Genomic DNA, 14,694 nt, shown 5'->3' with positions numbered 1-14,694 from the left:
TGCAAAAACAATTTGCATATGAGGAAATCAAAGAGATCCATAGTCATATGAAAAATTGCTCTAAATCATTACTTATTAGAGAAATGAAAATTAAAACATCTCTGAGGTACCACCTCACACCTCTCAGACTGGCCAATAGGACCAGAAAGGACAATGATCAATATTGGAATGGATGTGGGAAATCTGGAACACTAATACATTGTTAGTGGAATTGTGAACTCATCCAACCTTTCTGGAGAGAAATGTGGAATTATGCCCAAAGAGCAAAAGAAATGTACATACCCTTTGATCCAACAGTAGCAGTATTGGATACATTCCCTGAAGTATGAAGAAGGGTAAAAACATCACTTGTACAAAAATATGCATAGCAACCCTGTTTGTGTTGGCAAAGAACTGGAAATTAGGTGAATGTCCTTCAATTCAGGAATCACTTAACAAACTGAGATGTATGCATGTCTTAGAACACTATAGTTCTATTAGGAAACAGAAGGAATGGGAATTCAGGGAAGTCTAGAAGGACTTGCAACAACTGATGCTGAGTGAGATGAGCAGAACCAGAAAAACACTGTACACACTAACAGCAACATGGGGGTGATGATCAACCTTAATGGACTTGCTCATTCCATTAGTGCAATAAAGGCATAATTTTGGCATAACTGTGATTGAGAATACCATCTGTATGCAGAGAATGAACTATGGAGTTTGAACAAAATCCAAAGACTATTTATTACCTTTAATCTAAAAAAAATATCTTAAATATGTAATTTAGCTATCTCTTATACCTTCTTTTTTTCCTTAAGGATATGATTTCTCACAATCATTTCAACTAGTATTTCTGACAAAGGACTCATTTCTAAAATATACAGAGAACTGAGTCAAATTTTTAAAAAAACAAACCATTCCCCAATTGGTAATTGGTCAAAGGATATGCAAAGGCAATTTACAGATGAAGAAATCAAAGCAATCCATAGTCATATGAAAAATTGCTATAAATCATTACTTATTAGAGAAATGCAAATTTAAACATCTCTGAGATACCACCTCACAACTCTCAGACTGGTCAATATGACCAGAAAGGACAATGATCAGTGTTGGAAGGGATGTGGGAAATCTGGGACACTAATACATTGTTGGTGGAGCTGTGAACTAAACCAACCTTTCTAGAGAGCAATTAGGAATTTGCCCAAAGAGCAACAAAAAACATGCATACCCTTTGATCCAGCAATACCACTACTGGGTCTATTCCCTGAAGAGATGATGAAAAGGGGTAAAAGCACCAATTGTACAAAAATATTCATAGCAGCTCTATTTATGGCGGCAAATATTTGGAAATCAAATAAATGTCCTTCAATTGGGGAGTGGCTTAACAAACTGTGGTATATGTATGACATGGAATACTATTTTTCTATTAGAACCAGGAGGGTTGGGAATTCACTGAAGGCTGGAGGGATTTGCATGAATTGATGTTTAGTGAGATGAGCAGAATCGGAAATACATTTGTATACCCTAACAACAACATGGGAGTGAGGATCAACATTGATGGACTTGATCATTCCATCAGTGTAACAATCAAGGACAATTTGGGGCTATCCATGATAAAGAATACAATCTGTATCCAGAGAAAGAATTGTGGAGTTTAAATGAAGACCAAAGACTATTACCTTTAATTTAGAAAAAAATAACTGATGTCTTATTATGTAATCTTACTATCTCTTATAATTTATGCTTCTTCCTTAAGTATATGATTTCTCTCTCATCACATTCAATTTGGATCAGTGTATACCATGGGAAACAATGTTAAGATTGTCAAATTGCCTTCTGTGAGGAGTGGAAGAAGTCAAGCAAGATAAGGGGGGAAATTGTAAGACTCATAAATAAAATAATAAAAATTTTTTAAAAAAGGGATATGGGGGTGGCTAGGTGGTGCAGTGGATAAAGCACTGGCCCTGGAGTCAGGAGTACCTGGGTTCAAATCCAGTCTCAGACACTTAATAATTACCTAGCTGTGTGGCCTTGGGCAAGCCACTTAACCCCATTTGCCTTGCAAAAACCTAAAAAAAAAAAAAGCATATGATTTCTCTCTCATCACTTTCAGCTTGCATCATTGTATAACATGGAAACAATGTAAAGATTAACAGACTGACTTCTGTGGGGCTTGGGGGAAGAAATCAAGATTAGGGGGAAAATTGTAAAACCAAAAATAAATAAAATACTTAAAAAAATAAAAATAAAGAGTCCTGGCAAGAGAAAATAGAAGAAATAGCAAGAGATGAAAAGCAGCTTTATCAGAGCTGTTCTAAAAATCCAGTTTCTATAACAGTTATACAGATCTAGACTGTATAATTGCTGATAAACTTGAGAAAGCTCAAATTGGATGAGGGTCTAGTTCCAAATGTTGCTCTTCAGCACCCCCTAGAGCTTAAAAGAAATGAAAGTGTTTCACAAGTATCTGGGGTTTGGGGGGGGGGGGTGTTTTTATATAGGCTTTCGTTTGAAAAAGAAAAGCAAAAAGAGAAAGAGGTTTTTGGACGAATTTTGCTGATACTGATTTAAAAGCAAAATCTCAGTGCATTTAAAGGTAACTAGATAATTATTTGCCTTGCTTAGAGTTAATCGTTGAAGAATCGTTGAAGAAAGAAAGAAAGAAAGAAAGAAAGAAAGAAAGAAAGAAAGAAAGAAAGAAAGAAAGAAAGAAAGAAAGAAAGAAAGAAAGAAAGAAAGAAAGAAAGAAAGAAAGAAGGAAGGAAAGAAAGAAAGAAAGAAAGAAAGAAAGAAAGAAAGAAAGAAAGAAAGAAGGAAAGAAAGAAAGAAAGAAAGAAAGAAAGAAGGAAAGAAAGAAAGAAAGAAAGAAAGAGAAAGTTTTCCCAGCTGGTGAAAAGTAAACAATATCAGAAAAGTGAGTTCATCATGATTCAGATTTTCCTGAATGAATCAAAAACATCAAAGTCTTACAGTCTAGAGTTGTGAATAATTCTGAGGATGTCAGTTTTTTCCCTTTAGCTACTGCCCTGCTTGGTTTCAATAAGGACCTCTTCTTCTCCATAGATGCTAAGTACACTGATAGGAAAGTGATCCAGATTAATTTATGTATTATAATTGGGATATGCTGGCAAATGTTTAACCAGTTCCCTTCCCCCAAAAGAAAGAAAAATATGGATATGAATTTAACTGGCATTATTAATATTTTCTTTATTGCTTTCTTAAGTCTAGATAATCAAAAAACAATAAATCAAGCTCAAAGTTTAAAATAAAACAGTAATGGAGTATCAGACCCATAAAAATCAATTTAACAACTGAGTTAAGGACATGAAATTAGTCAGTCTTTGCTGTCAAGAAAGGATAAATAATCATGCCTCAACTTTCAATAACCAACAGGGCTTCTGCAACATCCAACCAATAAGAATAATCCCAGGATAAAAGCCTCACCTTTTCCATTCGTCCTCTTCTTCCCTACTTCTCATAACCAAAGTCACAAAGCAGTACCACTGTAGAAAAATATCAAGAAATTAAATCAGTATTTTAGTTGAGAATCGAGGTGGTATTATTGTCTGCTAGTAATTGTATAACCATCTACTGTCCCATAATTAACTAGTTTTCTCCTCTTTCTTCTCAAATCTCTGTGATTCATAGTTTAAGATTATCTAAGTGAAAAATCTATCTCCTACTATTATAAACTTTTCCCTCATAACAACCCTTTATAAGTCATTATTTCTTTTTACTCTCTGGAAGACCCATTGGAATCTTAAGAAATTGTCCTTCCTCTAATGCTCCTTCTATCTTCTTGTTCTTACATAAGTCTGGTTATCTGATTGTGTTTAAATCCCTTTAGTTCAATGATTGTCATTTTCTTTATTTTTAAAATTCATTATTAGTAAGTCAAGAAATAATGCAAGTAAAACATGAAAAAAATCTATAAATCCCTTATGATCATAAGTTACTTTAATCATGAATGATTAACATATAAACTTCTGCTACTAGCAATCAAACTATTCTTTCTTTGGAAAATTTATCTCCCAAATTTATCCAAAAAATATTGTCATTAAAGGAAAAAATCATGAAAATATAAAGTGAAATTCCATCTCCATTCCTTCTCTGGATCAGTTCTTTCCTCTAAATTACATACATATTGCCATCACAAGTCCTTTGGAATTGTCTTGGATCATTGTATTGCTGATTATTTTTTCTGAAATCTATCTGCTTGTCAATTCTTATAACATAGTAGTATTCCATTGCAATCAAATATCACAACTTGTTCAATTGTACCAAATCTAAGGACATCCCCTTCACATTCAGTTTTTTGCCCCCACAAGAAAAGATTTGTTATCTATCTATATACATACATACATACATACATATATTTATAGGCCCATTTCCCTTTCTTATGATCTCTTAGAATACAGACAGTCATTGCTGGTGCAAATTGCTTGCACAGTTTTATTGCCCTTTGGGAATAATTCCAAATAGTTCTGAATGTTTGGTTCAGTTTACAACTCCACCAGGACACAGTAATAGAATTATATTTATTTATATCATAAGACTAGGAGCAATTAGTTTTGAAACATTCAAAAAGACTGAATGCTAGCGAAATATTTCTAAGGATAACAAGTAAAAAAAAGTGAATGAGAGGACTCAAGTGATAATATGTAGTCCTTCACTTGGGATCTATAGTCAAAGGTTGGAGAGCAAACAAGCTACTAATGGGAATAAGGTCAAGGAGAATCCTCTTTAGGAAGTGTTTAATTTTCTGGTCTCTGAGGTTCCAACCAAGTCCAATATTTTGTGATTCTGAGCAGCATATAATAATTATCGTAACTTTCTCTGGAAGTAAGTTACTTTCAGGAAATGATTTAGGGAGAAAAGAGGAATTATCTGAGCCTTTTAAGATTTGAAAAGTTAGATATAAGAAAGGAAGTAATTCTAATTAAAAGGAATGGAATGGACATACATAGAGATAGGAAGACTGACATAAAATAATAAGTGCCATTATTTATAGAATATTTGTAAGCTTTATAAAGTTCTTTATAAATAATATCTCATTTAATGTTCACAACAGTCTTCTGACTGTGTCTTGTAAGAATTGTGACTGTGTCTCGTAAGAATTATCTTCTTTTTTATTTTTAGGATAAATCTGAGAAATAGATAATATCATTAATCCCTTTTTATAGATGAGGAAAAATAACAGCGAAAAAGTTTAAGTTGTCTTGCCCTTGCTGGTGGAGTTGTGAATGGATCCAACCTTTCTGGAGAGCAATAGGGAACTATACCCAAAAAGCAATAAAGTTGTTTTATATTCTTTGACACTCCAATTCCAATTCTAGATCTATATCCAGAAGAAATTATAAAAAAGGGAAAAGTTCTACCTGTTCCAAAATATTCATAGCAACCCTTTTTGTAGTGGCAAAGAATTGGAAATTGAGGGATGCCCATCAATTGCAGAATGTCTAAACAAGTTATAGTACAGGAATACTATGGAATACTATTCTTCTATAAGAAACCATAAATGGTCAGATTCTAGAGAAGCATGGAATGACTTATAGGAATTGATGCTGAGTGAAGGGAGTAGAACAAAGAGACATTGACAACAATAACATTGTGAGATGAACAAACTTGATGAAAGCAGTGCCTCTCAGAAGTTTGGAGAGCTAGGATAACTTTATTATGGGCTAGCTATGAACTTTGTTATCCCCATCCAGAAGAAGAAAAAGAAAAGAAAAGAAAACACACACACACACACACACACACACACAACCCTCCAGAAATTGATAAACACATTATAAAAATTATCTCTTATGTATCTTTTCCCCTTAATCCTAATTCCTCATACTGGAAATAACTAATACTAATATGTAAACATATTTATCAAAATATTTATGTACAATGCTAACCTGACTGTTCACCACTGAGGGGAAGGGGGTGGGAAGGGAGGGTGGAAGGAAGTTTTGTAACTTAAAAATATGCATGTGCAAATGGATAAAATAAATAAATAAATAAAGTAAGTTTTAAAAAAGAGAGAAAGAAAAATAAATAGAGGGAACAAAAACAAATTGTCTTACCTATAGTTACACAGCTAGGAATTATCTGAGGCAGGATTCAAACTCAGGACTTTACCTCCTAGCTATTTTGAATTAAGAGTCAGTGAGGATATAAATGGAACATCATTTAATAATGGTGTTGATAGATACTAATTAAAGGGTAATTTGTAAATTCTTGAATGGCAATTTTCTTTGTGTTACTGGTACTTTTTTTCTTTTTTCTTTCCTCCTCAAGATTTCTGCTCTCTTCAAGTGATGATCTCACTCAAAATGTAATATATTATTTCCTGGTAAGCATCTGGTCAGGGTAAGGGCAAAATGCTAAAAATAATAACATAAATCTTGTCTAATACATTTAATCATTCCTGACTTTGTCAACATAGTACCAGGATTATGGATCAATTCAGTCAATTCAGTATAATAAATGGCCTGTCAAATTCTTTCTTAAAAGGTAGAAACAATGACTAAAAATTCCACTTTTAAAATAATTTTTCATAATATTTTGATATATCCATTCAATATATTATGTAAATTAGTTTATGATTAAGATGATTAAAGCTGAACCAGGAGTCAATAAACACAATAAAGAATGAAATACTGAAAAATATTTCTGAATTTGGCATATTTTATAATTAATTACTTGCTCATAGAAATGGAGTTTAAAAAATTATAATTTACAGCCATCTATACCATATTTCAGATATTGACTAATATTTAAATACAATATATTAATAGTGCAGATATCTGTGTAAACATCTTGTGACCTAGAGCTCATGATTTATGGGCTATAGCATATCTAGTCGATTATTATGAAAGATGTAACTGGATTAATTATTTATAAATTACTAATGGAATAGTCTGTTCACAAGACCTCAAATGACATTCTCCAGTACCTCATTGTTGCATGATGGTTGCATAATTCTGAATCCTCAGTAACTATGCCAGTGTGGGCAAAGATTGATAGGTCTTGCCAAAATGGAAATATTTGAAGGTAGAAGTAATGAATTCTCAGTTGTCCACGGTCTAGATTCAGTTAGGTTCATAGAAGGGAGGTTAGTTATAAGTGATGTTTCATCATTATAATCACTATAATTATTGTCATTATTTATTTGCTCGCTTACCTTATTAGGACAAATCATTAAAGGTTTTAGTAATAGATCAAGCTGTGTTAGTGAGAGAAGTAGCCACACTGATGAAACCAGAATTTTTGAAGTTACCTCAAAGATTTAATTTTCAAACTTTAACATCATTTTGCTTTGACAAGGGTTTGTTATTTTTCAAGATACCTGTTGAAATTACATATTTACCCTGAAGTAATTTTGAGGTGACTGAGTTTTTGCTAACTCTACCAGAGTACTAAAAAATCTGACAAATCCTACCCATCTTGAAGGACCTCTATATGGGAGCATGTGCCTGTCATCCAACAAGATGCCTAACTTCATTTGGAGAGGTTGATCACCAGATTATTCACAAGGTGATGAATTATTAGGGTAAAGCTAATTCTCTGAAATCATTTGCCAAGTCAGCAAGATTTTTTGATTTTTTTCAGTGAAGATTTGCATTTTATAAGACAGATATTTAAAATATTGAAAAATGAAAAGATAATTGAAACTAGTATAAATCTACCCCTTCTGGTAGAATATGAAAAGTCAAGCTGTACTTTTCTTTCTTGATAATATTTCACTCTGGAATATAAATTCAGCTTCTATAACCTCCTTTTATTTGGTCAACATGGGAATTATGAAGACTGTCTCATAACTTTTTGAGTCAAAACAAGGTATTAAAAGGGAGTATCTACAAATGTCATACAACCTCGATAAAGACAATAATAAGTGAGAGTAGATAGAACCCATTTAAATGCAAAAACAAGAACAAAACACCTTTGTCCCAAGACCAGCAGACTTTAAAAAGTTCTATCAAAAGAGAGAATTCTAATTAGAACCTAGTTTTTTAAATTAAGATATTAACTCTAGGAAACAAAATATTTAGTTAGATTTGTGAGAAGGGACATTGCCTCAATTTATGAATTATTATTTCTGGGGATATTTTCCTTGTTTAAGCTTGATTTTAATATGCTGGTGGCTTCAGGCCAGAAAAGGGACACTGATATAAATTTTCAGAGACATCTGGAAAACATCTTATGGTAGGATTCCTTTTTGAAGCTCTGAGTAAATAGAAAATAAACATCTTTCCAAAGTGGCCAGTGTTGTCTTTACACAGAAATCTGAGATCAAGGACTTCAAAAATAGAGGAAGTGATCCTGAAAAGCATATGGTAATTAGTAATTACCAACCTGCAAGCACATTCTCCTGACCAACCTTCTCTTCAATCTGGACATTTTTATTGATATGCTGAATTTCCATGAACTCAGTTTGTTTTTCTAATTTGCAAGGAATTTAGACTCAAGAATACTTATTTCTAGCCTCTTCAATTAGAAAAGAAGACTTTATTTCCAAAAGATAAGCTATATTTACTAAGTTTCCTGCAGAACAAGAATTCTTGCAGAGAACTAAGTAAATTTAACAGGGTGTCCATCTTTCTCGCAAGAGAAGAGCAAGTCTACCCTTCCTAGCTAAGCTGCTATCATTTTGGATTCCATCATTGTTTCATTGACTCCATAAGCTAGTATTTTTCAATGACTTTACAAATTAATTAAGATGCAAATCATTGTAATACATGCAGTATATGTGAAGTCAGTAAGCAATATAGAGTATGTGTTATAAAAAATCAGAAAAGTGGGCAGCTAAGTGGTGCAGTGGATAGAGCACCTGCCCTGGAGTCAGGAGTACCTGAGTTCAAATCTGGCCTTAGACACATAATTGCCTAGCTGTGTGACCTTGGGCAAGTCATTTAACTCCATTGCCTTCAAATACCAAAAATAAAAAAGAAAGAAATAGAGAAGGAAAGCATTATTTCCAAATTGTATAGTGATAAGCATTTATTAATTGACTTTTATGTGCTAGACAGAAAGAAATAGGAGAAAGAAAGACAATACCTACCCTTAAAGAGCTTATATTATAATTCAGAAAGATAACATATAAAAGGAAGAGAAAAAACTGCCAAGGAGACAAAGGTATTCTACAATAAAAAGGGTAGTGAGGCATAGTTGGGTTATGAGATTTTCTTGGCAAAGCTAAGGGCTGATGGAGACAAGATGGCAGAGAGAATCAAGGACTGTCCCTAAGCTCTGCCAGACATCCCTCAGAAACAATATTAATCAATCCTCTGGAGTGAATGAACTCACAAAAGGACAGAGTAAAGCATTTTTGAACTTATGCAATCTGGGAAGAACTTCAGAAAAGGTCTGTTTTAGTAGCATGAAAGGGGAGCATGGCTGAATGGGTTCTATCTACTCTCACTTATTATTGTCTTTATCGAGGTTGTATGACATTTGTAGATACTCCCTTTTAATACCTTGTTTTGACTCAAAAAGTTATGAGACAGTCTTCATAATTCCCATGTTGACCAAATAAAAGAATCCAAGTGCAGCTCTCACCCTCAGCATAGATCTACTGACAAGGCTCTTAGGTCCTAGCTCAGGAGACCAATCTCAAGGCAGGTCAGCCATCAGGGTTCCAATACACAGGCCCAGAAGTACTTTATAGTCTGTGTAACTTGGTTGGGTGGTGACAGTTCAATGATTATGCCATTGTCATTCCCATTGTGGAAGGTCTGCAAGCAGCACCCTCCTCCAACATAAAAAAACTTGGGACAGAACCCCTGTAGGCCAGAAAGTGTGCACAAAATAAGAAAGAGAAATCAGAGAAAAGGCATTTTGGTAGGAAGAAACAATGGAGATAAGAAAGGTCAAAACACAACCTCAGAAGATGGCAGGAAAACGTATTACATCTGAAGTCCAGGATTGGAGTATGAATTGGTCTTCAGCCCAAAAGGACATCCAGGAAGAGCTCAAAAAAGATACCAAAAAATAAAATAGAAAAACATTGGAAAGGTAAATGCAAGAGATATTCATCTGCAAAAGGAAAAACAAGGGGTGGCTAGGTGGCGCAGTGGATAGAGCACTTGAGTTCAAATCCAGCCTCAGACACTTAATAATTACCTAGCTGTGTGGCCTTGGGCAAGTCACTTAACCCCATTGCCTTGCAAAAAAAAAAAAACTAAAAAAAAATGAAAAACAGAAATTGACTGAAGAAAACAATGTCTTAAAAATACAATTGGGGGCGGCTAGGTGGCATAGTGGATAAAGCACCGGCCTTGGAGGCAGGAGTACCTGGGTTCAAATCCGCTCTCAGACACTTAACAATTACCTAGCTGTGTGGCCTTGGGCAAGCCACTTAACCCCGTTTGTCTTACAAAAAAAAAAAAACTAAAAAAAAATACAATTGGGCAAATGGAAAAAGAAAACAACTCTTTAAAAATAGAATTGTTAGAAAAAGAAAACAGCTCTTTCAGAAGTGTTGGACAAAAGGAAAAAGAAAACAACATCTTTAAAAATAGAATTGACTAAATGCAAAAGAAGATTCAAAACTAATTATTGAAAATAATTCCTTGAAAACAATTCTGCACAAGCAGAAGCTAATGATTCTATGAGACATCAAGAATACGTCAAGCAAAAAAAAAAGTATCAATTTTTTTTCCCTACTGGAAAAATCTCATTGGAAAAACTATTGTCCTGGAAAATAGCTTCCAGAGAGATAATTTAAGAACTATTGAACAACCAGAAAGCCTTGATCAAAAAAAAATACCTGGACAATATCTCTCAAAAAATCATCTGAGGGGGTGGAATCAAGATGGTGGCAGCAAACTAACAAGTCCTGCAGTCTTTCTCTACTAAAGATCGGTGAAGGCTCTACTCTGACACTCACACTACAGATGCCACCAAGCTAAAGAGAAGATTCAAAGAAGTTTTCAACTGCAGACATTGTGGAGGATATTTAGAAGCATCTGTTTCTTTGGGGGACAAGAGGAAGAAAAGTCCAGGAACCAGGAGAGCTTGGAAAGCCAACAAGAGGTTTATAGCCACAGCACAATCCAGGTGCCTACAACTTAGTAAAAACAGAGATCGTGGCAGCTGGATAGCAAGCCAGCAGGGAGGATTCCAACCGCAAAGTCTGAACTCAGAAACACCTGGGTACAAGCCAGGAAAAGGTCAGGATTAAGTTAGAGCCTGTTAAACCAGAATTTGGACATGAAGGTGGAGGGAAAATACCCTCTACAAAGTCAAGGCCTGGACTGCATAGTGAAGATCTTGGCCAAAACCAAGCCAGGGAGCAGACCCCAACCCCAGCAAAATAAAAGCTTGGTTGTATACTCCATATACCCCAGGAGCAAAATTACAACAACAAAGATGAGCATAAAAGCTAAAAGTGTGCTCACTATAGAAAAATATCTGTGATAAAGATGACAGCAATGCCATGTCTGAAGAAGAAGAAAGCTGTAAAACTTCAGTCACAGGAGAAATATCAAAACAGTCTATAAATGGGACTCAAATACAAAAGCTCATTGAAGAGCTTTAAAAAAGAATTTAAAAACCAAGGAAGAGAAGAAGAAGAAAAAGGGGGAAATGAAATGAAAGTCATGTAGAAAAATTGTGGAAAGTTGATAAGAGAATTCAACAGTTTTTTTACATTAAATTATTTTTCTTTAATTTATTTACACATTACTAGAATATTCTTGTTTAAGAGTAAACATAATATGCCCCCACAAAAACATAAAACCTCATGAGAAATAAAGTAAAAGAAAGAGAAAAAAAATGTGTTTCAGTTTATATTCTGATACCATCAGCTTTGTCTTGGGTGGATCACTTTGTATAACATAAGTCCATCAAGTAGTTACTTCCATATTTTTCCACAGTTTTTGCTGATTGTAATTCCCTCCATCCATCCCTCCCCACAGCCATCTATTATATTTTCTATCTCCCTTCACTCTGTCCATCTTCAAAAATGTGCCGTGGGGCAGCCAAGTTGTGTAGCAGATGGAGCACTGGCCCTAGGGTCAAGGGGCCCCAAGCCCACATCCCACCCCAAAGACCCAGCAACCACAGAGGCCCTTGGTCACAGACAGACCACCCAATCCCAGCACCTTGAAAAAAAAGTAAAAAAAGAAAGTGTGCTATATATGACTATCTTCTTCTATCATCTACCTCCTCTATCACCCACATCCCCCCTAAACCTCCCCCATTCCCCTTCTCTCCTTTTTCTTCTGGATGTCTATACCTTATTCATTTTGTATGAAGTTTCCTCTCTGAGCCATTTCCAATGAGAATGAAAGTTCCTTTATTTCCCCTCGCCTTCCCTCCTTCCATACCATTGCAAAAACTACATGACATTTCTTTTATATGAAATATCTTAGCCTGTTCTGCCTCTCCTTTCTCTTACTCCCAGTACGTTTCCCTTTCACCCATTGACTCCACTTTTACCATATATCATTTCTTCAAATTCAGCTCTCTCCTGTGCTTCATCTATAAAAGCTCCTTCAACCTACTCTATTAAATGAGAAGGTTCATATAAAGTATTATCAGTATCATGTTTCTATGCAGGAATACACACAGTTCATCATCAGTAAGTCCCTCAGAATTTACCCTTCTCATCTATTCTCTGTGCTTCACCTGAGTCCTGTATCTGAAGATAAAAATTTCTGGTCGTCTCTGGTTGTTTCACAAAAACATTTCAAATGCTCCTGTTTCATTGAAAGTCCATCTTTTCCCCTGGAAGAGGATGTTCAGTTTTGCTGGGTAGTTGATTCTTGGTTGCATTCCAAGCTCTTTTGTCTTCCAGAGACTATGCAGTCCAGGCCTTATCTTTGCAGATGTTTGGGATTTTCCCCCTCACCTTTATGTCCAAGTTCTTATTAACAAAGCATTTTAAATGCTGTTAAGTCCTGTGTGATCCTGACTGCAACTCCACGAAATTTGAATTGTGTCCTTCTGGCTGCTTGTAATATTTTCTCTTTGACTTGGGAGTTCTGGAACATGGCTGTAATATTCCTGGGGGTTGGGTTTTTTTGGATCTCTTTCCAGGGGAGATCAGTGGATTTTCTCAATTTCTATTTTGCCCTTTGCTTCTAGGATATCAAAGCAATTTTCCTGTAGAAATTATTTAAAAATGAGGTCAAGGCTCTTTTCCTGATCATGGAGGAATAATAATAATAATAATAATAATAATAATAATAATAATAATAATAATAATAATTTTTAAATTATCTTTTCTGGATCTGTTTTCTAGAGCAGTTGTTTATTCCCAATGGGATGTTTCACATTTTTTTCTTATTTTTCATTCTATTTGGTGTTGAAGAATTGTGTCTTGATTTCTCACAAACTCATCAGTTTTCTTTAGCTCCATTCAACATCTGAAGGATTCGTTTTCCTCAGAGAGCTTTCTTATTTCCTTTTCCATCTGACCAATTCTGCTTTTTAAAACATTCTTCTCCACAATAACTTTTTTAATTGTTTTATCCATTGGACCTAAGCTGATTGTTAACATGTTATTTTCTTCAGCATTTTTTTGGATATCCTTGACTAAGCCGCTGACTTCATTTTCATGCTTATCCTGCATCTCTCTTATTTCTTTTCCTAATTTTTCTTCTTTTTTGAGCTCTATCATAGCCTAAGTCCAACTTCTATATTTCTGGGAGACTTTAGAGGAAGAAACTTGGTCTTTCTCATCATCAGATTGGGCATTTTGATCTTCCATGTGACCAAAGTAATTGTCTATGGCTGGGTTCCTTTTTTCCTGTTTACTCATTTTCCTAGCCTGTGCATGGTTTTGGGGTGCTTCCTGAGCTTTTGAGTTTTTTTGAGATGCCTCCCCTACCACAAGGAACTCAGTGTGTGAGGCTCTGACTGCTCTCCTGGTCTTCTAATAATAACAACATGTTCACCCATCTGCTCTGGAGGCTGTGGGGATGGGGGGGGGGTCCCTGCTCTATGAGGGGCTTAGACTGTAACCAGTGTCTGAATGTGGTCACAGCCCCAGAGTCCTGTTCCAGGGACAGAGGACAGACCTTGGCAGTCTCCCTCCACTCACTTACCTTCCTTAGACTGAACACTCAGGATGCTGCTGCCTGGAGGCTCCTACTTGGCAGCTCCACATCTGCTTACATTTCCTGGGATCTAGGCTGCACTGAGTGCCAGCCACTCTGAGGCCCTGGGTTTCATATACGTTGTGACACAGGTCTCCCTGCTTATCATCCAAGTTGTGCTTGGTGATCCCTAGGGTGCAGGTCAGGAAACTGCATCGGCAGTTTGAGAATTCAACTCCTTTTAAAAAGGAAACACAAAGGGTAATTGAAGAAAATAAAATCCCCCAAACTAGAATTGAACAGTTAGAAATAATGAATCTACAAGACTTACAAGATTCCATCAGACAATATAAAAATGCTGAAAAAAATTGAGGAAAATATAAAGTACCTTCTAGGGGGAAAAAATGACCTGGAAAACACATTGGACTAATAGAAGCCTCTAGAGGTTTCAGAACCTTGGTGAGCCAGACCCTCACCCAACACAAGATCCTAGGAAAATGAAGAAATACCAGCCAAATGGGGGACCCATTGAAAATTACTTTGAAAAAATAAATCTTAACCCAAAGAGATCTAGAAATTCTCAGGAGAATATGAATTGGTCTCCAGCTTGGAAAGGTTTCCTAGAAGAAATCAGGAAGGAGTTTAAAAATCAACTTGAAAAATTGGGAAAATAAACTCAAGA

This window comes from Macrotis lagotis, chromosome 1, assembly GCF_037893015.1.
Source record: "Macrotis lagotis isolate mMagLag1 chromosome 1, bilby.v1.9.chrom.fasta, whole genome shotgun sequence".
NCBI classification, from domain to species: domain Eukaryota; kingdom Metazoa; phylum Chordata; class Mammalia; order Peramelemorphia; family Peramelidae; genus Macrotis; species Macrotis lagotis.
Note: the sequence above shows the minus strand (reverse complement) of the source record.